The 24,920-nt window shown below is 41.3% G+C and overlaps 1 protein-coding gene across 9 annotated transcripts in view; it reads left to right on the plus strand.

Moving 5' to 3' along the window:
- The first annotated feature begins 15,776 nt into the window (after window positions 1-15,776).
- Window positions 15,777-24,920, plus strand: part of SYNE2 (spectrin repeat containing nuclear envelope protein 2) — a 342,419-nt gene continuing 333,275 nt past the window's right edge. For 6 of the 9 annotated variants that reach the window (XM_040477354.1, XM_040477357.1, XM_040477362.1 and 3 more), the window contains exon 1: window positions 15,778-15,988. The gene's annotated coding sequence lies outside the window, so the exon portion shown is untranslated. Of the gene's footprint in view, window positions 15,989-16,100; window positions 16,185-24,920 lie in introns of those variants that run through there. The other 3 variants (XM_040477361.1, XM_040477355.1, XM_040477356.1) reach the window with 3 other exon arrangements.

Raw genomic sequence — 24,920 nt, forward strand, 5'->3', positions numbered from 1 at the left:
TTAATTTGTTTTGCTATTATAAATAATGCTGACACAAGAAATGCTAAGGGAGGGGCACCGGGGTGGCTCAGTCGGTTAAGCGTCTGACTGGCTCAGGTCATGATCTCATGGTTTGTGGGTTTGAGCCCCCCATCTGGTTCACCGCTGTTGGTGTGGAGCCTGCTTCAGATCCTCTGTCTCGCTCTCTCTGACCCTCCCCTGCTATCGCTCTCTCTCTCAAAATAAATACATTTAAAAAAAGAAAGAAAGAAATGCTAAGGGGAATTCTTAAAGATGTAGGCAATGATATAAGATGTAAATTCAGAAGTACAGGAAGGAATAAATAACTCTTACATTTATGGTCAATTGTTTTCAACATGGGTGCCAAGAAATCTGATGGGGAAAAATAGTTTTTTCAGTGAATGGTGTTGGGACACATGAAAATTGGATATTCACATGGAAACGAATGAAGCTGGATTCCCACATCACACTATATGTGAAAATTAACTCCAAATGCATCATTGACCTAAAGGTAAGAACTAAAACCATAAAACTCGTAGAAGAAAACTTAGGTGTGTATCTTCATGGCTTTAGGTTAGGTGATGGTTTCTCAAAAAACATAGTAACAAAAGGAAAAATAGGTAAATTGGACTTTGTCCGAATTAAAACCTTCTGTACGTTATTAGTACCATTATTATTACCTTTTGCACTTTAAAGGAAATCATCAAGAAATGAAAAACCAATACACAGAATGGGAGAGAAAATATTTGCAAATCATATATCAGAAAAGGGACTTATATTCAGAATGAGTAAAGAATTCTTACAACTCAAAAATAAAAACACAACCTCATTTTTAAAATGAGCAAAGCATCTGAATAGACATTTCTCCAAAGAAGATATGTAAATAGCCAGTAAGTGCATAAAAGATGTTCAACATGCAAATGAAAACCACAATGAGATACTACTTGACACATAGTAGAACAGCTAAAATGAAAAAGAAAGACAATAATTAAGTGTTGGTGAGAATATGGAAAAATTGGAACCATCATGCATTGCTGGTGGGATTGTAAAATGGTGCACTTTGGAAAAATATCTGACTGTTCTTCAAAAAGTTTTAAACATATTGCTACCACATAATCCACAATTAAAGACTTATTCGATTGAGAGGCCTTGGCAAATGACCTATAGTGAGCATTACTTTCTTCATTTATGAACTGAATACCTGTGTGTTGATATTTTATATATTCAAATTCAAACAATAACAACAAAAGCCAAATCTGTGGTTTTCCAAAGATACTTATAAGAAAGTGAAAAGTAAGGGGGTGCCTGGATGGCTCAGTTGGTTAAGTGTTGGACTCTTGATCTCAGATCAGGTCATGATCTCACAGTTGGCGAGTTTGAGCCCCGAGTTGGTCTCTGTGCTAACAGTGTGGAGCCTGCTTGGGATTCTCTCTCCCTCTCCCTCTCCCTCTGTGCTCTTCCCCTGCTCGCTCTCTCTTGTGCATGAGCGCATGCGCATGCACATGCACCAAATAAAGAAATAAACTTTAAAAAACAAATAAAAAGTCAAATCACAGGCTGGGAGAAAATGTTTGCAAGCTAGTACATAAATATGATGCTTGTATAAAGAATTCTAACAACAATATAAAAACGAATAGTTCAATTAAAATGGACAAAATATTTCAACAGACCCTTCACAAAAGAAGATATACACACATAAATGTCTATGTAGGCACATACATATATTAAAGTCTAATCAGCAAATGGAAAGATGCTCAATATCACTAATCATTAAGGAAATGCATATCAAAACCACATTGACATACCTCTTCACATCCATTGGAATGATTAACATTAAAAAGACTGATGATACCAAGTGTGGTAATTGGAAATATTGTACATTGCCCGTGGAAGTGTAAAACGGTTCTATCACTTTGAAAAACAATTTCACAATTTTATATAAAATTAAGCATACATCCACTCAGTTTCATAGCAATTGCACTCCTAGGTATTTACCCAAGAGAAATGGAAACATATGCCTATAATATGATTTGTACAGAATATTTACAGCAGACTTATCTATAATAATCCCAACTGGAAACGATCCAGTAGCCATCAGTGAGTATGATATTAGCTAGCAATACAAATGAACAAACTGCTGTTACATACGAAAACACAAATGAATCTGTAGGGGCAAGGGCAGGCTGACCCAAGATAGACCACTTTGGCAGGAAGATTATCTTGAGTTAAAAGCAATCAAAATCTAGTAGACTCAGGAAAAGCTCTTTACATGCCCCCTCAACTACCTACTTGTACCAGGAAGAGAGCTATTCACAGAGATTCCTCCTTACCTAAGAAACTTGTCTGCAGAGCAGAGCAACCTTTGTTTTCCAAACATCTCCTCTCACCTTCCTGCTAATGGTCCTCCTTTTCTTTGTATACCCCTAACTCTACCCTTCTCTTTACCTCAGATAAGCCTGATGTTGCCTGTCTCTGAAATTCCATATCTATGTGGATTCTGTATACCTATAAAGGTAAATTTGATTTTCTCCTGTTAATCTGTCTCATGTCGATTTGGTTCTTAGTCCAACTAGAAAGACCTTAGGGGGGTAACGGAAATTTCTTCCCCTACAACAAATCTCAAAAACATTCTTTTAAGAGAAAAAAGCCCACACAAAATAATTTGTACTGTATAATTTCATTTATATAAAGTCTAGAGCAGGTAAAACCAATCTATGGTTGCCTGGAGGAAGGAATTGACTATAAAGAGGCACAGGAGAGATTTCTGGAGTTATGTAAATGTTCTACATTTTGATTGTGGAAATGGTAGCATGGGTATATATGTTCACCAAAACTCATCGAACTGAAATCTGTGCATTTTATTCTAATTAGATTATTCCTCAAACAAGTTTATTTTAAATATAATACTACTAGAAACATATACCTGAGTCATTTTTATACATATACATTTTTGGGTATATCACATACATGTACATTTTGTGCTGGTCCCAGATAGACATGGTGTATACCTAAAAGTGGAACTCTTCCATCTCAGGCTTTGCAAATTTTTAGTTTTACAAGATAACGCGAGTTGATCTTCAAGACAATTTTACCAACTTACACTCGCACTAGCAGTGTCTAAGAGTTCCTGTAGATCTATGTCTTCATTAGCACTTGATACTTTCTGATTTCTTCATTTATCCAGTAGCTAGTGTGTAAAATGTTACCTCACTAGGGTCTTATTCTAACTTTTCTGATTAGTAATAAGGTGGAACATTTTTTCCCACTTATTGACCCTTGAGATTTTCTCTTCTTTAAAGTTGCAGTTCAAGTATTCTATTTGTCTGCTATTTCCAATCTATTTTGTACAAGTTCTACATGTTGTTAACCTTGAAAATGAAACTTCTCAGTTATTTTATTAGCAAAAGATGAGTTTTTTTCAGCAATAGCAAGGAATTGCAATTTGGGAAAGCTAGCTTTGGCAAAGTCTATAGGCAAGTCCAACAAACAAAGGAGAGCTACACTCCTTTATAGAGGAAAGGGGGATGTTGGAAAAGCTGTTATAAACAAAAAAGTCCATTGGCATAAATTGGGAGTTGGAGGTATAGTAGCTTTTCATTGGCTGAGTTATGACAGTCTGACAGTTTCTCATTGGCTGGGCTGTTGCCAGGGGAGGAGGTATCCTTTCTTCCTCTTCTAAGATAATAAAGTAGCATCCACCTGCAAGGTGCCTCTCTTCCTGTTGGGTCTGCAATTAACAAGTAGTAGGGCATGAGAGCTCCCCCTTCTGAACCTGCTCACTCCATTTTAGTGAAGTTTCCCTTAATTTTCACAATATATTCTGGATTCTAGATCTTTGTTTATTATGTGTGCCAAAAATATCTCCTTCCTGTGATTTGTCTTTTCAGCTCTCCCTCCACCTTTTTCTGAGAGAGAGAGAGAGAGAGAGAGAGAGAGAGCGAGCACTTGAGCAGGGGAGAGGGCAGAGGGAGAGAGAGAGAGAATCTTAAACAGGCTCCATGCTCAGCATGGAGCCCGATACAGGGCTCCATCCCACCACCCTGGAATCATGACCTGAGCCAAGATCAAGAGTCAGTTGCTCAAACAACTGGGCCACCCAGGTGCCCCTACATCTAAATTTTTAATCCAGTATCTTAGTGTGGGTAAGGCTAAGCTTGTTATGGAAAAAAGAACCCAAAATAAAGGGCTTAAAAAATATAGACATTTTTCTCTTTCAAGTAACAGCACCAAAGTAAGCAGTTTAACCTGGATACTGGTTTTGCTTTCTGGGATCCTTCAGAGACCCCAATTTTGATGATGTCTCTGCCAAGTGTAGTTTGTTCATTGCCATTACATGAATAAGATATATCCTTCCACCTATTTAGGCCTTCTTTAATTAATAGCTGTAGGAAGAAGACCAGACTCCTAGGGCTAGGGAACAAAATGGAAGAGCTAGCATGTATAGAATCTAGGGACTTGGAGGAAGGGCTCCCACAGGCTGTGCTTTGTTGCTTGCAACCACTGGCCCACCTGTAATTTCTGGTGGGCACCATTGGCCTGGTGCTCAGGTGCATCACAGCTAGCACTCAGATGTTTGGAGGAGCATTCTGAGATTGGTGGTGGAACTCCTGGGAGGAAGGTGCCAAGCAATTGACACAGTGAGTGCCAACAGCAGCAGAGGCTAAAGGTATAGCTGTCTTCATGCTGCTGGAGGGATCTGACTGGAACTAGAAGCAGGAAGCAAGTGTCTTCTCCCCTTCTGCCTTCCTATCTTGGTCTCCCATTGTCAAAACCCAAGAGAAATCATCTGGCAGGGGAACAAATAGTGCTGCAGTGGAAAACCTTGTGCATATTTTGTTTTGTTTTTCTGCAACTATGTCCTCAAGGCAAATTCTTAGTGGGATTATATGTAGCTTTGCTAGATATTGCCAATTTTTTTCTCTATATAGCATTGAACAATTTTGCATTCAGCAACAACATATGAGAGTGTTTTTCCACAGAGCCACATGAACAGAGTGCATTGTCAGACCTTTAAATTGTTTGCCAGACTAATAGGTATTAGATGAGATTTCAGTGTAGTTTTAATTTGGATTTCTTTTATGAAGTTGAGATAGATATGTTTGAGATCTGTTTATATATCTATTTATATATTCATGTTTTATTTATTTTTGAGAGAGAGAGAGAGAGAGAGAGAAACAGTGTGAGCAGGGGAGGGGGGGGGGGACACAGAACTTCAAGCAGGCTCCAGGCTCTGAGCTGTCAGCAAAGAGCCCAATGTGGGACTTGAACCCACGAACCATGAGATCATGATCTGAGCTGAAGTTGGATGTTCAACTGACTGAGCCACCCAGGCACCCCTGTTTATTTATCTTCTATATCTATTTATATATCTTTTTCTGTGAATTGCCTGTTCATGTCTTTTTCCCATTTTTTCTATTGGATTTTGATGATTCTACTCATTTTTTTTTAAATTTTTTTTTAAACGTTTTTATTTATTTTTGGGACAGAGAGAGACAGAGCATGAACGGGGGAGGGGCAGAGACAGAGGGAGACACAGAATCGGAAGCAGGCTCCAGGCTCTGAGCCATCAGCCCAGAGCCCGACGCGGGGCTCGAACTCACGGACCGCGAGATCGTGACCTGGCTGAAGTCAGACGCTTAACCGACTGCGCCACCCAGGTGCCCCTCTACTCATTTTTAAACATACATTATGGTAATTAGCCCTTTGCCAATTAAATAGCAATACCTCTTCCCAATTTGGCAGTCTTTTGACTTTGCTTATCAACTTACTTAACTCCAGAGGGAAAAAAAAATCATGTGAGTACCATTATGGGATTGCCTTACATTTATATGTTAATTCTGAATAAAATTGACATCTTTTTAATTTTATTTCCTTTATCCAAGAGCATGAAATCCTTTGTTTTTCATTTGTTCAAGGCAAATATTGTGTCTTTGAAGAGTATTTAAAGATTTTTTTCATATAAATTTGCATGTTTCTTGTTAAATTTACCTTTAAGTATTTTATTTTTTGTTGCTTTTGTAAACATGATTTAGTTTTACATTAAATCTTTTATTGTTTGATATATATGAAGGGTGTTGTTTTTGTATGTTAATTTAATTTACTTTTATTATTATTTTTAATGCTTTTTTTTGAGAGAGAGAGAGAGAGAGAGAGAGAGAGAGAGAGAGATTGAGACAGAGTGCAAGCAGGGGAGGGGCAGAGAGAGAAGGAGACACAGAATCTGAAACAGACTCCAGGCTCTGAGCTGTCAGCACAGAGCCCGATGGAGGGGGGCTTAAACTCACTATGAGATCATGACCTGAGCCGAAGTCAGAGGCTTAACTGACTGAGCCACCCAGGCATCCCTGTATGTTAATTTTAAAACTAGCAATGTTACTAAATTCTTTAGTGTCTGTGTTAGCTTTAGTATTTATTTTTGGAGTTTTCTAAGTGTATTTTCATACCATCAGCAATGTAATTTCACTTATTTTCAACTTTATGCCTTTAAATTGAATTGTTTTGTCTTATTACATTGGCTAATCTCCATTAAAATAATAAGTTATTGGGGTGCCTGGGTGGCTCAGTTAGGTAGGTGGGTTAAGTATCTGACTCATGATCTCAGCTCAGGTCTTGATCTCAGAGTCATGAATTCAAGCCTTGTGTTAGGCTCTGCACTGGATGTGAAGCTTACTTAAAAAAAAAAAAAGTACCGTGGAGATAGTGAGCATTCTTGCTTTGTTCCTGACCTTGGTAGGAATGCCACTAATGTTTCCCTGTAAGTAAGATGCTGAGGTATATTTTATTACGTTATGAAATATCTATCAATTTCTATTTTATTGAATTTTTAAAAACAGAAATAGAGGAGTACCTGGGTGGTTCAGTCGGTTTAGCAGCCGACTCTTGATCTCAGTTCAGGTCTTGATCTCATGGTTGTGAATTCAAGACCCATGTTGGGCTCCACACTGGATGTGGAGCCTACTTAAAAACAAACAAACCAACCGGACAAACCAACAAACAAAAAAACAGAAATAGATATTGACTTGTGTCAAAGATCTTTTCAGCACTATGGAACTAATCTTATCATTTCCTCCTTGTATATATTATATCACTGGGTAAATTATATTAATGGTGTTCTTAGTGTGAAACCATCCTTATATTCTCAGAATAAATCCATCTTGGTCATAAAGATTTTTTGTTGTTGTTGCTGTTTGTTGTTTGTTTATTTATTTATTTATTTATTATTATTATTTTTTAATGTTTATTTTTGAGAGACACAGAGTGAGAGAGAGACAGCACCAGTGAGAAGGGGCAGAGAGAGAGGGACACAAAGAATCTGAAGCAGGGTCCAGGCTCTGAGCTGCTGGCACAGAGCCCGACATGAGGCTCGAACTCATGAACTATGAGATCATGACCTGAGCCGAAGTGGGATGTTTACCCGACTGAGCCACCCAGGCACCCCTGCTGTTTTGTTTTTTAAAGTTTTATTAGACTTTTTTTTTTTTTTAGCAGTTTTAGGTTTACACAAAAATTAAGAGGAAGGTACAGAGAGTTTCCATATACCTCCTGCCCTCTACACACAAAGCCTCTCCCTCTATCAACATCCTCCATCAGGGTAGTACATTTGTTATAACTGATGAACCTATATTGAGAAATCATTTTCACTCAAAGTCTATAGTTTACATTAGGGTTTGCTCTTGGTGTTGTATATTCTACGGGTTTGGACAATTGTGTAATGACATGTATCCACCATTATATTATCATGCAGAATAGTTTTGCTGCCCTAAAAGTCATTTGTGGCCCACTTATTCATCCTTCTTTCCCCCGACTCCCTGGAAACCACTGACCATTGTATTGTCCCCACAGTTCTGCCTTTTTTAGAGTGTCATATTTTTGGAGTCATACAGTGTGTAGTGTTTTCAGATTAGCTTCTTTCACTTAGTAACATGCATTTAAGTTTCTTCTGTGCCTTTTCATGGCTTGATAGCTCATTTCTTTTTAGCACTGAATGATATTCCATTGCCTGGATGAACCACAATTTATTTATCATCTACTGAAGGATATATTAGTTGCTTCCAAGTTTTGGCCATTATGAATACAACTGCTACAAACATCCATACAGGTTTATGTATGGATAGAAGTTTTCAGTTCATTTGAGTAAATACTAAGCAGTAGGATTGCATAATTTTTGAAAATGTTTATTTATTTATTTTGAGAGAGAAAAAAGAGTGAGGGAGGGAGACAAAAGGAAGGAGGCGTGGAGAGAGAGGGAGGGAGAGAACCCCAAGCATGCTCTGCACTGTCAGTGTGGAGCCTGATGTAGGGCTCACCAGGTGCCCTGCGTAATTTTTTTAGATATGCTTTTGGATTCTGATTCTAATATTTGATTTAGAATTTTTTATATCCATATCTGTCAATGAGAGTTGTGCAATATTTGTCATATTTTGAAATGATGTTATACTGGCTTCAAAAATAAAACCAATTTGGAAGGCTTTCTTCTTTTGAAATGCTCTGAAACAATGTGTGTATCATCTAGGTATCAGATCTTTGAGGATTTAGAAGAATTTCTTTGTGAAATCATTTGGCCTGATAGTTTTTTTGTATGAATTGTTCTTGGATATCTTTATTTCTTCTAATAAAATTGGTTTTTCAAGACTTTCTATATTTATTGGGAATAATTTGGGCATTTTGTAGTCTAGGTTTTCAAATGTATTTTCATAATACTATGAAAATAATTACATAATGCCATGTCACTTTCTATTTCAATGGCCAGCTCTCTTATCATTTCTTATTTTGAATGTTTATGCTTTTTTCCTTTTTTTTTCTGGATTAGGTTTCTTAGTGGTCTGTCACTGAAATCTTTTTTTTCTTCAAAAGTCAACAGATTTATTTTATTTATTAGTTTTATTGGTTTTATGTATTCAACTTCATTGATTTCTGTTTTTATCTTTATTTTATTCCTTCTGCTTTTCTTTAGTTTAGGTCTTTTTCCCCCAAATTTTAATTTAAGTTCTAGTTAGTTAATATACAGTGCACTATTGGTTTCAGGAGAATTCAGTGATTCACTAATTACATACAATACGTTGTGCTCATCATAACAGGTGCCCTCCTTAATACCAATCACCCATCTAACCTACCCCCCCCCACTTCCTCCCTCCATTAACGTTAGTTTGTTCTCTATTTTTAAGAGTCTCTCATGGTTTGTTTCCCTCTCTCTTACCTCCCCCCCCATATGTTTATCTGTTTTGTTTCTCAAATTCCACATGTGAGTGAAATCATGTGGTATTTGTCTTTCTCTGACTGACTCATTTCATTTAGCATGATACACTCTAGCTCCATCCACATCATTGCAAATGGCAAGATTTCGTTCTTTTGAAGGCTGAGTAATAATCCATCATATATACATATATATTATATATATGTATATATGATATATATACCACATTTCCTTTATTCATTCATCAGTCGATGGATATTTGGGCCCTCTCCATAGCTTGGCTATTGTCGATAATGCTGCTATAAACATCAGGGTGCATGTACCCTTGCGAACCTGTATTTTTGTATCCTTTGGGTAGATACCTAGTAGTGCAATTGCTGGATCATAGGGTAGTTCTATTTTTAACTTTCTGAGGAAGCTCCATACTGTTTTCCAGAGTGGCTGCACCAGTTTGCATTCCCACCAACAATGTAAGAGGGTTCCCCTTATCTCCGAATCCTTGCTAACACCTGATGTTTCCTGTGTTGTTAATTTTAGCCATTCTGACAGGTGTGAGGTAATAGCTCATTGTGGTTTTAATTTGTATTTCCCTGATGATGAGTGATGTTGAGCATCTTGTCATGTGTCTTAGCCAAATAGATGTCTTCTTTGGAGAAGCATCTATTCATGGCTTTTGCCCATTTCCTCACTGGATTATTTGTTTTTTGGGTGTTGAGTTTGCTAAATTCTTTATAGATTTTGGTTACTAACCCTTTATCAGATAAGTCATTTGAAAATATCGTCTCCCATTACATAGACTGCCTTTTAGTTTTGTTGACTGTTTCCTTTGCTGTGCAGAAGCTTTTTATTTTGATGAAGTCCCAATAGTTTATTTTTGCCTTTGTTTCCCTTGCCTCTGGCGACATGTCTAGTAAGAAGTTGCTGCGGCCGAGGTCAAAAAGGCTACTGCCTATGTTCTCCTCCAGGACTTTGATTGTTTTCTGTCTCACATTTAGGTCTTTCATCCATTTTCAGTTTATTTTTGTATATGGTGTAAGAAAGTGGTCCAATTTGATTTTTTTGTATGTTGCTGTCCAGTTTTCCCAACACCATTTGTTGAAGAGACTGTCTTTTTTCTATTGGATATTCTTTCCTGCTTTGTTGAAGATGAGCTGACTATGGTTTAGCTTTTTGAATTAGAAATAGAATTCATTTATAGTCATTCTTTTATTTTTGTTGTATAAATACTTGAAGGCTACATGTTTTCCCCTAATCACTGATTTTTTATAGATTATATTTTTATGTAGATATATATTATTTCCATTATTTGTTAGTTTTTAGAAATTATGACTTCACTTTGTATACTAGATTTCATCTCATCCAATACTCATTTAATAGCACACTTTAAACTTTCTAGGTGAAAAGGATTGTTTGTTTTCTGATTTTGTTATTAACTTTTAGTTTTATTGTAGTGTTTATTACTATTATTATTTCATTAAAATACTATTTGCATTATTCATAGTTTATTCTATCACTGAGGAGTAACACAGTACAAAGTCAGTTTTCATGACTGAGTCCATATGTGCTCAGGGAGAAAGGATACTCTATTTTTGAGTTATACATGTGAATATATCCGTGAGATCTACTTTATTATGTTGTTTAGATTTTTTGTACCTCTAAAATGATCCTTTAGACCTGCATTGGCTTTAGAGAGATGTTGATGTCTCTTATTTTTATTGTTATTTTTTTAAGTTTGCTTATTTATTTTGAGAGAGAGAATGCACATGAGTGGCGGAGCTTTAGAGAGAGAGGGAGAGAGAGAATCCCAAGAAGGCTCTGTGCTGTTGGCACAGAGCCAGAAGTAGGGCTCGATCTCAGGAACTGAGAGATCATGACCTGAGCCAAAATTAAGAGTTGGACACTCCTCTGACTGAGCCACCCAGGTGCCCCTTTATTGTTTTGTATTGTAAGTTGAATAGTATGGTTAATTCAATGATTTGCGTTTGAGAGTAAAACAAACAACAAGATATATACAACAGGATTCTTCTAAATGATACATTTATTTCTGCTAAAAACTTCTCTAAATTCTCATCCAGGGACTGCCAGTACTAGTTTTATGCCATTAGGCAAATATTTTCTCTAGCCTGTCTGTCTTCTGTGTAAAATAAGGTGTGCTATGGGATATTTCTTTAATTCAATACTATAATTTACCAGTGCAATAAAAGTGCTTTTGAAATAATACCCACTGTTGCTGACTAAAAGTATTGCAGTAACAGCTATTATTTGTTGAGTGCTTACTGCCTGCCAGCCTCCATGCTTAGCATTTTACATATATGTTTGACCTGAATCGTGACATACTCGTTTTAGTTTTTCTTCCAACTCTAGAATGTTGGCCTCTCAGATTCAACTGGCAGAAACTTGATTGACTGGCTCAGTATTTTAGGAGACCATCTACTGCATAAATTGGCAGAGCATGACAGGTTGCTGGACCCAATTTTCTACTCGAATCAGGACAATGGCCAGAGAGATCATTTTGGTCAAGGGAGCAATTAGCCAACGTTTATTCCTGTTAGTTTTCCAGGTTTGGCAGGAAACAAGAGCAGAATGAGATAAGAGCTCAGACCTTTACAGGGTGTGATTGGACTCTTGGACAAAGAGGAACAGAACCATTTTCCTGGCCAGCTATTTTCATCCCCGGCTTAAACAACCGCTCCCAATATGGTAAAAAATATTGTGGTGAAAGATTGTCCCTTGAGATCAGCAGACCTAGCATCCTAACAGGGAGTGTTTAGCTCTAAGCCAATCTCCTTTTGTATTTATACTAACTTTGGTGTTGTTTGTTGTTGTTGTTGTTGTTGTTGTTGTTGTTGTTTAAAGTTTATTTATTTATTTTGAGAGAGAACCCCAAACAGGCTCCTCACCATCAGCACAGAGCCCAATGTGGGTCCCTATCTCAGGAACTGGGAGATCCTGACCTGAGCCCAATTCAAGTCAGATGCTTAACCCACTGAGCCACCACCCAGGCATCCCGGCATAAAATAGAAGCAAGTAGCTGGGCGCCTGGGTGGCTCAGTGGGTTGGTAGCAAGGTGCCTGGGTGGCTCAATGGGTTGAGCCTCTGACTTCCACTCAGGTCATAATCTTGTGGCTCACGAGTTTGAGCCCGACATCGGGCTCACTGCTGTCAGTGCAAAGCCTGCTTCTGATCCTCTGTCCCCTTCTCTCTTTCCCTTCCCCACTTGTGCTTTCTCAAAAATAAACATTAAAAAAAAAAAAATAGAAGCAAGTAATAAGATGGTCTCATCCTGCCTCAGATTAAGTAACATAATAGCCGCCCCTTCAGCTAAAGATACTTTGTGTTGTTCTTTAAACTCACTTATCCATCTGGCCAATCATTTAACATTATTATTTTCTGTTACCATCAGGGTTGATAAATATATGATACTAGTGTCAATTCCTCCTCCTTCTGTGCCCCTGGCAGAGACTCAGTTACTATTCAATTTGTATCCTTTCTTGCTAAATTTAGATGGAGCGCTAGAATCCTTCTCAATACAGCACCCAAATTCAAGACTAGGGTTTGCTCCTGGTATAAAATCCATTGCCATTCTTATTTAGGCTCTGTGGATGCCAAGACGAGGATCTGGGCAAGTCTAGTGTGGGATACAGGAATGTAAACAACGATTCTAGTTCTGAGCAATCCATGCTTCGACAGAGAGAGGTTGCGGCTTAACTTAAGAGTGGTCATGGGGGGGCAGGAAGGAGGGGAAAAGAGGTGATGGGCATGGAGGAGGGCACCTGTTGGGATGAGCACTGGGTGTTGTATGGAAAGCAATTTGACAATAAATTTCATGTTAAAAATAAAAAAAAAATTTAGAAAGAGTGGTCAATTGTTTTTTTAGAAGAATTTATTTATTTATTTATTTATTTATTTATTTATTTATTTATTTAGAGAGGGCGCAAGTGAGTGAGGGGCAGAGAGAGAGAGAGAGAGAGAGAGAGAGAGAGAAGCGGGGCTTGTGTTCACTCTGTGAGGGGCTCGTGCACACCCGATGCGGGGCTCAAGCTCATGAACTGTGAGATCGTGACCTGAGCTGAAGTCAGATGCTAAAGCAACTGAAACACCCAGGCACCCAAAGAGTGGTCAATTGAATTCCTTTAATGGCATGAGGACGTCCAGCCTGCTTGAATGCCTCAGACCATGTTATTTGTCCCGCTCAGTGCCATGTGCGATTCCGTATTGAATGTCTGCTTCGGTAGTACTCACCATATGCCACAGCATGCTTGTGTACCAAGCCACGGATGTGCTTTCAGTTGGATCAATTTGCAAAACTTGTGTGTTTTTAGCACAACTGGAGCTGACAAAGTCCCTCAGGTGGGCTGTGGGGCCCAATGGGATCTTTTGCTATAAATAAGAGGCTGGTTGTAAATAATAGCTGAGAGGCATAACATGACATCATACTGTGTTGTTGTACTCTCTCTGTTTTTTGGTGCATGGGAGAATGTGGGCGGGGCTGGGTTCATGGCAACCTTACCCTGACAGTCAGAGATTGGAAGCACATGAGCCATCCGTTCCCATGCTCAGTGTTGTGTTTCAAAAGAACCGGGTGTGCCTCTGTTTGGCTTAGCATTACATTTTATTTTCATTTCAAAGTGTGGAGGATCTGTTTCAGTACTCCTGCCATCGGTCGAATTTGCTGGTTTGGAAAGTAGGTACTACTTTTATATCCAAACTGACATGTCTAGGAGACACCATAGATCATTACAAGACTCTAATTGGGGACATCTGAAAACATTTTGAGACACTTTATTCTGGACTCTCTTGAGCGCACTAGACACAATACGGAACAATAGTCCTTTCATTTCGCGGACTAGTGGCATAGATGCCTACAAGGGAACAATAATTAAGAAATGATTCATAATATTTTCTCCAGAGACTGTTGCCATGATGATTTCGCAGCATTTACTCTAAAGGAAGCAACCGATGTAAAATGGAAATGAAGAGCATGAATAGAACAGAAAAGGAAAATAACAGACAATGCTTTGTTAGAGCAGTTCCATACACCCGAGAGCCCAAACTTTCCCCAAATTGGCTCTTGGATTTGTATGTATCGTATCAGGCAAAACGGTTCTATGAAAAGACACCCTAGGACCAGAAGGATCTTCTTACTTTATAGACCTTTGTTGAGATCCAAGCCATTAGTACTAAATAATGTAAACCTAGGTAGTCTAAGAAGAGAAGCGATACTATCAGAATGATCATCTTGGAATTCAAGGAATGACACATAGACTGATACTGTGCTGTTTTGTTGAGTTGAGCCATTGACCATCAGTAAAATGTGCTTTTCAAATAACTGAATCATGCTGGTACTCATAGAGGCACAAGTTTTTGAAATAATTGTTCCTAGTTGTGGGTAAAATTTACAATGATTATTTTTTCATTAACATGTGTTAACTGCATGCATTATGAAAACTCTAATGTCTGCTCCTTACCATTTGGTTTGGATCACAAGCACCATATTTAACTAGGTAATCCAGGCAAGATTTTGTAGCCATACAACATAGGTGAGCTTGGATTTAGAAGAAGGTGATTTGATTGCAATACAAACACACTAGAGAAATATTTTAAAGTCCCTTCTTTACATAATAATAGTGAGTTGATACAATACCATTCATTTAGGATTTTGACTGCCTTAGCAATGCTGCAGCAGCAATACAGGGGGTAAGTGGGAGTCAACTGACATCATCCCGAGTCCAAAGGCATTGAGTAATTTGCTGGGATATCAAACTGGCATCTGCAGGATGGATTCCCAAGGATTTAGCTTCCAGTGAATTTCAGATCTGGAAGATGTATATAGTATCTTAAGATTGAGGTGGTTCTTGGGGGTGCCTGGGTGGCTCAGCTGGGTAAGCACCTCATTTTTTTATTTCTGCTCAGGTCATGACCTCATGGTTCTGGAATTAGAGCCCCATAAGGGCTCCATGCTGTCAGCTCAGAGCCTGCTTGGGATTCTCTGTCTCCTTCTCTCTCTGCCCTTCCCCCACTTGCACTCTCTCTCTCCCTCTCTCTCTCTCTATAAATAAACTTAAAAAAAAAAAAAAAGACTGAGGCCGTTCTTGTGCAGGCCTTCTGTATTTTAACAAGGGCCTTCCCTACCTTCCAGGTGATCCTGAAGTCTAGACCACGCTATTAGAAATACTGACCCAGATGGTAAAGGTCATCTAATCTCAAATCCTTATTTTACAAAGGGTCCAGAAAGGTTAGATGACTCGATCAACGTTTGGTAGCTAATTTGCACATCTGCTCTCTTACTCCCTTACTCTCTTACTCAAAGAACCAGGAGTCCAGGAAGGTTAGAGAAGTTCCTAGATGAAATCCGGCAGAAACGCTTTTTTGGGAGTTTGTGACATTCTTTCTACCCCCGGTCGTTAACCTGCTTTCTGAGTTAGCATCTCCCCGCCCCCCTCTCTGACGTCCCAAAACCTGGGAAGAAAGTTGCCAGGCCACGGCGGCCGCGGGGCCTGAGAGGTGGGAGGCGGGCGGCCACGCCTCCGGTGCTCTGGGGCTAGCTCCACACTGGCCGCGGAGCGGCGAGCGCGGGACTCAGCGGCAGGCGGCGGGCGGGGAAGGCGCGGGGCGTGGTTTTCAGCTTTCCGAGCGCCAAGGAGCGGAGCGCGCTCTGCTGAGCCCCGAGCCTTCTGGACCGAAAAAGCGGACGGGAGGACGAGTAAAAGGCGCGATCGAGGGAGCAAGGCAAGCAGGGCGCCGACCCGGGCCCGCCCCAGCCCGCGCCCTCGCCCCTCGCCAGGCCAGCGGCGGGTGAGCGCGGCCGCGGGCCCCCAGCACCCCGGTGCGCCCCGGAGAGAGCGGGCTGTGGCGGGGAGGGAGAGCGGGAGGGAGGGGAAGGGGCGGGGGCGAGGGAGGGAAAGGTCCCCGAGCAGAGTGCGGGGGACAGCAGGCACGAGAACCGACCCGATGTCGGGGTCCGAGCCAGGCCACCGGAAACTTTGCCCAGGTGGGGAGAGCGGGGTGCGTGGAGGGCGCCGCAAACTTGTCAGCGGGCGGGGCGCTCCGGGGATTGGAGCGAGCGCCAGCGGGTGGCGTTTGTCTCTCCGGCTTCTTTGTGTCACCTCCGGGCCCCAGCCCGCCGGTCCGCCCGGCTCAGAAAGGGGCTGCGCTGGGGGCTCGGCCCTGGTCCCCCCTGCCGCCCCCTCCCGGCCCAGGCCCCAGCGCTTGGGATATGCTGATTGTTTTCTTTCCTCGCGTCAAGCCTGGGCGGGAAAGATTTTGAACCCCGCGTGAGATAGAACGTGGAGAGCAACGGCTCACAGATTGCCAAATCGTGGGCGGCGCGAGGCTCGCCCCGAGTCCCCGAGAACCCGCGGGCCGGGGCGCACCCGGGCTGGAGAGGGCGCGGGGACCCGCCAGCCCCTGCGCTCCAGGAACCGCGGCGGGCGCGGCAGCCAAGCGCCCCCGCGCCAGGGGCCGCTCGGACTGCTCGGATTATAATTCCATTTTGATTGTTTGGGGTCTTTGTTGTCTGAAATTGCCTTGAGGGTCTGACGGTAGCACCTTTTCCTCCTTAGATTATTTTCCTAATGTTAAAAAAAAAAAAAAAAGCAGGGGCGGGGAGAGTTGTGTGGAATCGGTGCTGCTCGAAACTACGTGAGCCACCTTATTACATGGAGCTTGAGAAGTCCCGTGTAACATTTGCCTTTGTGGACGCTTGTTATTTCCGAAAGTTATTATTTTCCCCTCCCCTAATGGAAGGGAGCGTCTGAGCTGGATGCTAGCAGGCACGATTGTGTACAAGCACCAGCAAGTCAGAGCCAAACCGAGAGGCTTCTTTGTAGCCGCTCTATACTTCTGCATCTCTTTCTTTTTAGAAGTTCGTTTGATTTCAAGCAACTTTCATCTGCTGTTTTGAAAGTTTCCATAGCTCCGAAGTCCTCCTTGCAGATATTATATGGTTGTGCTAGGATGAGTTCGGCCGCGTTTAGGGTTGGGGGTTACAATTAAACCTCTGAACCATACCTGGCCCTTTGCCGCTCTGGGTCCCTGCCATTGAGACCTTGTAAATATCGCCAGGAGAGGGTGTTCACCTTTTATGAGATGGAATATTTGGCGTGTTTTTGTACCTGAATGCATGACTCCTTCTTTAGTTTTATTTCTGGAAAACTGTTGAGACTTCCAGAGGCTTTTCCCGAGATAATTACTAAACGGTCTTAGCCCCGCCATTATGGCCCCCTGCCCCAAAGCACCACGAGGGAGAAGGGAGCAGGTGTAATCCTCATTAAGTTTTTTTTTTTTTTTTTTTGGTGATAAAGACTCTGGAGATGTCAAAATAAATAAAAAGTGGAAATTCTTAGTTCTTTGTTCACCTGTTTCAGTTCACTGAGCCTTATTTGAATTCAGTAAAAATAAAAATCAAACCAGTTTGGGTCAGCTTAACCTTGTACATTAAGATTACTAAAAAAAAAAAAAGATCATGTGAGTAAGTTCACCCAATTAGAAATTTTACAGACATTTCAGTGCATTGGTGCTGATTGTGTTTGCGGGATACTGCAGTATGTTTAGAGAACTGAGTCACAATGGGATTATTCTAGGTAGTGCCCTCAGTAGTTTATTTTTTTTTATTTTTATTTTTTTCAACGTCTATTTATTTTTGGGACAGAGAGAGACAGAGCTTGAACAGGGGAGGGGCAGAGAGAGAGGGAGACACAGAATCGGAAACAGGCTCCAGGCTCCGAGCCATCAGCCCAGAGCCTGACACGGGGCTCGAACTCACGGACCGCGAGATCGTGACCTGGCTGAAGTCGGACCCTTAACCGACTGCGCCACCCAGGCGCCCCATGCCCTCAGTAGTTTAACAGTTTATTTATTTTTAATGTTTATTTTTGAGAAAGAGACAGAGTATGAGTGGGGGAGGGGCAGAGAGAGAGGGGGACCCAGAATCCGAAGCAGGCTTCAGGCTCTGATCTGTTAGCACAGAGCCTGACCCGGGCCTTGAACCCACAGACCATGAGATCATGACCTGAACCGAAGTCAGATGCTTAACCCACTGAGCCACCCAGGTGCCCCTATGGTAGCTTAACAATTTAAAGTAAAGCTCAAAAATAGAATCAGCCATGCCTTGATAAGTAAGGAACAGGGTGAAAAGCAATTGATTAATTTGTCATCATATGTTTTTCATATAGATTTTTAATAACTTCACGAAATTATTCATTTACTCAAATAAGCTTTTACCATATGTCGGCCACTGTGCTGAAATCTGGAGTTGCAAACAAAAATAGTTACCATTTATGGAGTGCTTATTCTGTACCAGTAAATGCTTTGCATAGATTACCTCATTCATCTAATACATATTTATTGAGTGCCTACAGTGTATTGTGGTAGGTGCCGGAGTTAACAGCACGGGGACTGCTGTGGTTCCCGCCAGCAGCGGGGAAGATCTGGGGAAGATCCACAGAACGTGAAAAACATTAGCAAACTAATTGCAGATTTTAAAATGTCCATCAGATCGCACACTTCCCTGTTGAAAGCCCTTCAGTGGTTTCCCATCCCTGAGTGGAAGGCAGACCTGACTGCGGGCCCAGAGCTTACCCACGTCTGGTCCTCCTCCTTCCCCAGTCCTACACCTTTTTGCTGTACTACTTCTTGCTCATACTTCTGCAGCCAAACCAGTTTCCTTGCTGTTTGAGGTTACCTTTGGACTTGCTGTTGCCTCTGCCTGGAATGCCCCCGGCCCAGCCCTCATTTCTGTCTGGCTCCCTCCCTGACCGCCTTCACTTCTTTCCTCATTATTGTGTTTTCAGAAGGGCACCTGGGTGGCTCAGTGGGTTGAGCGGCCAACTCTTGATTTCAGCTCAGGACATGATCTCACAGTTCATGACACGTGGGTTCACGTCAGGGCTCTGCGCTGACAGCACGGGCCTGCTTGAGATTCTCTCTCTCTCTCTCTCTCTCTCTCTCTCTGCCCCTCCCATGCATGTGCTCTCTGTCAAAATCAAGAAACTTAAAAAAAAAAAAAAAATTGTGTTCTCAGTGAGCCTTGGCAAAACCCCAGATTTAAAATCACAGCCCCTCTTGCAACCCCCGTTCCTTTTCCCCTGTTCACAATTTATTTTTCTCCATGGCACTTATTTATTTATTTTTTAAGTTTTGAGGGAGAGAGACAGAATGTGAGCAGGGGAGGGGCAGAGATGGAGAGAGACGCCCAGAATCCAAAGCAGGCTCCAGGCCCCGAGCTGACAGCACAGAGCTCTCCGTTGCCCTTATGACAGTGGAACTAACATACTCTGTTTTTTACTCACTTGTGAATGGTCCGTCTTCCCCCACTGGATTGCACTCCATCCATGCTGTCGTGGCCACTGTTGTAGCCTCAGACCCTGGAACGGTGCCTGGCATGCGGTAGGGCCTTGGGAACTATTTGTTGAGTGAACATTGAATAGAAGGAAGGAGACCATGGGATGCTGAGACCGAGACCAGGGGCTTCTGTGTTACTAGTGAGACGGCTTCTCTGTGGAGCTGACAGTTAAGCTGTGTCTTTGATGAGAAGGAGCCGGCCATGTTGTTGGGGCGGGAGATGGTGGGGAGGTTAGAGACTTGGAAGAAGATCGACAGTGGAAATAGCATTGAGTCAGGAGTGAGCTGGGCGGCGTGTGGATTTGTTGGAACTGGGAGAAGCTGGTTGGGCCTGAACACTGTCAGCTGGTGGGAAAGGACCAAGTGAAGACACAGCGGTAATCAGGGGAAGGATCGAGCAGGGCCTTCCTTGTAGGCCAAGGTGTGGATAAATTCCCATTGAATCCTCATATAGCCTATGAGCCCCGGTTTATAGGCTCTAAAACTGGGCATCAGGTAACCTTCTGAGGTTACCTGGTAGGTGAATGGCAGAGCCTAGGATAGGAAACCAGGCTCTCTGACCTCAAAACACTTACATTTGACCATAATGCCAACATCAAAAGACAGAGGCCCTGTCTCGATGGACGAGCCGTGACAATATATACGTGACAGTGCTGGAAAAGATGCGTTCTTCGGGACTGTGGTGGGAGGAAGGCACCTGTTCTTCCCGGGCGTGGAGCAGGCCAAACTGGAAACCCTAAAGCATTTTTCCTTTTTTTTCTTATTATGAACTATTTCCCATTGGCTACATCTTAATTAAGAAATCACGTTAATGTTAAATGCGACAGCCTGTTGTTCAGGGTTTCACTGTGCGTTCACTTTTTATCCTTGCTTTCACATCGACCAATGACCTGTGTCATACACTCCCCTTTCCTACTTTTACCAAGTAAAGGAGTGGGTCTGGAATAGTGTAGAATCCCTTAGGTTTAAAGCCTGTAATTCTTCACTGAATTGCAGGTTATGCTCTTTTTTGATGGTTATCTTACACCGTCTGCACTTTGTGGTTTAGTGTGATAATTCTTTTTTTTTTTTTTTTAGTTTAAGTTTATTTATTTATTTTCAGAGAGACAGAGGCAGTGTGAGTGGGGGAGGGGTAGAGATAGAGGGAGAGAGAGAGAATCCCAAGCAGGCTCCGCACTGTGAGCGCAGAGCCTGACTCGGGGCTCGAACTCACAAAACCGTGAGATCATGACCTGAGCTGAAACTGACAGCCGGATGCTTAGCTGACTGAGCCACTCAGGCACCCCTAGTGTGATAATTCTTACACTGGCTCTGGTGAGTATAATTGACACATGGTAAGCCACACGTTTAGAGTGTGAAATTCGCCATGTTTTTAACTTCTGTGTAGATTTATGAAACCATCTCTACTTTCAGCCCCTCCCTACACCTGCATTCTCCTACCCCAGACAGCCAAAGATAGCTTTCTGACTCTATGGATTAGTTGGTATTTTCAGAATTTTACGTAAATGGGATCATATAGCAGGGTCTCTCTTTTGTCTGGCTTCTTTCACTTAGCATAATTATTTTGAGATTCCCCCACACTGCGTGTATCAGTGAGTCATTCCTTTTTGTTGCCGAATGGTATTCCACTGTATGGATATGCCCCAGTTCGTTCGTCCATATACCCATTGATTGGCATTTGGCTTTTTTTTTTTTTCTTCCAGTTTTTGACTATTAAAAATAAAGCTACTGTGAACATTATACAGTCTTGTGTAGGCATCTGCTTTTATTTCCCCAAGGTAAGTGTTTAGGAGTGGAATGGCTGGATCACATGGTAAATCTATGTTTTGGAGTGGTTATACCATTGTACATTCCCAAAGTTGTGTGCGAGACTTCTACATCCTTGCCAACACTTGGTATGGTCAGGCTTTTCATAGACTTCTACTAGAGATGTAGTGGTATTCTCAGTGTGGTTTAAATTTGCATTTCCCTGATGACTAATGATATGCTTATTTCCCACCCATATATCTTCATTATTGAGGTTTCTGTGTATATTTTTTGCCCATTTTTTTTTATTGGGTTGGTTGTTTCCTTATTATTGAGTTTTGAGAATTCTTTATATATGTATACATATATATACTTATTTATTTTTAAGAAAGAGAGAGAGAGCATGCACACAAGCAGGGCAGGGGAGGGGCAGAGAGAAAGAGGAAGACACAGGATCTGAAGCAGGCTCCAGGCTCTGAGCTGTTAGCACAGAGCCCAATGCAGGGCTTGAACTCACGAACCAAACCATGAGATTACGACCTGACTGGAAGTCAGAAACTTAACCAACCGAGCTGCTCAGGAGCCCCACTTTTTTTTTTTTTTAAATTTTTTACAAATTATTTTTGAGAGAGAGAGAGGGTGACAAAGGATCTGACACAGGCTCCATGCTGACAGCAGAGAACCTGATGTAGGGCTTGAACTCATGAACCTGGAGATCAGATCTGGGCTGAAGCCAGATGCTTAACCAACTGAGACACCCAGGTGACCCCCCACGGATTCTTTATATTTTCTAGAAACAAGTTCTTTATCAGATACATTATTTGCAAGAGTTACTTTCAGTCTGTTCCTCGTCTTATGTTCTCTTAACAGTATCTTTGAAGATCAGAAGTTTTAAATTGTAATGAAGTCCAATTTATCAATTTATTCTTTTATGAACTGTACTTTTGATATGGTGCCTTGAGAAATTTTTGCCTAATTCAAGGTGACAAAGATTTTTTTCTAAGAGTTATAAAACTCTTAGGAAAGCTCTATCAAAGAATAGATAAACCTATAAACCTATAAACTTTTCATTTTACATTTAGGTCAGTTTACTTTGAGTTAATATTTTTTACAGAGGGAAATGTGGGCTGAAGTTTACCCTACTGCTGCTGGGAACCCTTGGCGATTTCTAGAGACAGGTAATGTATGGCGGCGATGTCTTGTGTGTGTTAGGGGTTGGGGGGTGGGCAGCATTTGCTGTTGGCATCTAGTGGGTCAAGACCAGGGATGCTGTTCAGGAACCTACGGTGAACAGGAGAGATCCTCTAAACAAAAAACCATTGCGACAAAACGTCAGTAGCGCCAAGGTTTAGAAGTCTGTCACTTTAATTGACCTTTTCGATGAACCAGCTATTGGTTTTATTGATATTCTCTTTTGTTTTTCTGTTTTCTATTTAATTGACTTTTCATTCTGATCCTTGTTATTTCCTTTCTTCTGCTTCCTTTGGGTGTAATTTGCTCTTCTTATTCTAGTTTCTTTAGGTCACTGATTTTGTGACTGTTTTTCTTTTGCTGTATAGATGTTTAGTGCTGTACATTTCCTCCCGGGTACTGTTTTAGTGACATCTCACAAATTTCGATACGGTGTGATTCTATTTTTATTCAGTTCAAAATACTTTAAAACTTTGTTGTTGTTGTTGTTGTTATGTTCTCGGACCCTGAGTTACCCAGCAGTATATTGCTTGGTTTCCAAATATTTGTGGATTTTCCAGAGATCTTTCTGCTGCTGATTTCTAATTCAGTTCCATTGTTGTCAAAGAACCATACTTTGTGTGGCTCAAATCCTTTTACGTTTATGGAGAATTATTTTATAGCCCAGAATATAATTTCTTTAAGTAAATGTCTCATGTGCACTTGAACAGAGTGTGTATTCTAATTGCACCATGTCAGAGGAATATAAACAGGACTTATCCCTGTTCAGGTTAACCTTGATCACCTGGCTGAGGTACTATTTGTCAGGGTTCTCCCCTGTAAAGTTACTTTTTTTCTCCCCCTTCTGTACGTACTTTTTGGTAAGGGAGTCACTATGTGCAGCTCATGCTTAAAGAGTGGAGAGTTATGCTTCACTGCCTTGAAGAGTGTTACTTTTTTATCCAGTGTGATGAACTCTGTCTGTTAATTGGGTTGTTTAGACCATTTATATTTTAAGTGATTATGAATATGGTTAGGTTTAGATCTAGAACCTTCCTATATGTTTTCTGCTTTTTTCATCTGTTCTTTATTCCTTTTTTCTCCTTTTTGGTCTTTGTTTTTTTTTTTTTTACTATTTTTGTATATAGTAAAGGATAGAAAATTTTTGTATATAGTAAAGCTATCCTTTTTTGGCTTATTAGCTATCATTCTCTATTTTGTTACTTTAGTGGCTGCTTTAGGGTTTATAGTATACACTTTTTTTTTTTTTAACGTTTATTTATTTTTGGGACAGAGAGAGACAGAGCATGAACTGGGGAGGGGCAGAGAGAGAGGGAGACACAGAATCGGAAGCAGGCTCCAGGCCCTGAGCCATCAGCCCAGAGCCTGATGTGGGGCTCAAACTCACGGACTGTGAGATCGTGACCTGAGCTGAAGTCGGACGCTTAACCGACTGAGCCACCCAGGCGCCCCTAGTATACACCTTTAACTTACACAGTTTACCTTCAAGTGTTATAATCCCATCTCGTGTATGGATGAAAAACCCTGTTTGTAATAGTATATTTCCATTACTCTCCTCTTGACCTTTGTGTTATTGTCATATATTTAAAGAAGTAGTGAAATTCAGAAATCAGAACATAGTTCATTTTCTTAAAAAAAAATTTTTTTTTTTTAGGGGCACCTGGGTTGCTCAGTCAGTTAAGCGTCTGACTTCAGCTCAGGTCATGATCTCACAGTGTGTGGGTTCAAGCCCCACATTGGGCTCTGTGCTCACAGCTTGGAGCCTGCTTCGGATTCTATGTCTCCCTCTCTCTCTGCCTCTCCCCTGCTCATGCTCTGTGTCTCTCTGTCTCAAAAATAAACATTAAAAAAATTAAAAAAAATTATTTTTTAATGTTTATGTATTCTTGAGAGAGAGAGACAGAACGTGAGCAGGGGAGGGGCAGAGAGAGACGGAAACATAGAATCTGAAACAGGCTTCAGGCTCTGAGCTGTCGGCACGGAGCCCGATGTGGGGCTCAAACTTGTGAACCGTGAGATCATGACCTTAGCCGAAGTCAGCGCTTAACCGACTGAATTGCTTAGACGCCCCAGCATAGTTCGTTTTCTTACACTAAATCTGCTGACTTGCCATGGAGCAGATCATTGCTATGATGCAAAGATACTTCAGGAAACTGGAGGGTATTAGAACATTCAGAACACCCGGACTTGGAGAACTCTCCAGACAGGCACTGCAGAGCGTGTTGTGCTTCTTTTCTTTCCTCTGGGAAATATTAGGAGGAAGAAGGTGGATGGGGAAAAGGAATCAGTCCACCTGTGCTGATATTTTCCAGGCTCTGAGAAACTTCAAAACATGAGTTTGGAAGCATTCCTTTCTTTGGATGGCGTGTGAGATGAAAAGTACTCGGTTATAGCTCCTCAGGTCAAAGTAACGCATTTGACAAAAGTGAACCTCAAGTTTCTGCTTGTC

This window comes from Herpailurus yagouaroundi, unplaced genomic scaffold (assembly GCF_014898765.1).
Source record: "Herpailurus yagouaroundi ecotype Mexico unplaced genomic scaffold, PumYag 141, whole genome shotgun sequence".
Taxonomy (NCBI): domain Eukaryota; kingdom Metazoa; phylum Chordata; class Mammalia; order Carnivora; family Felidae; genus Herpailurus; species Herpailurus yagouaroundi.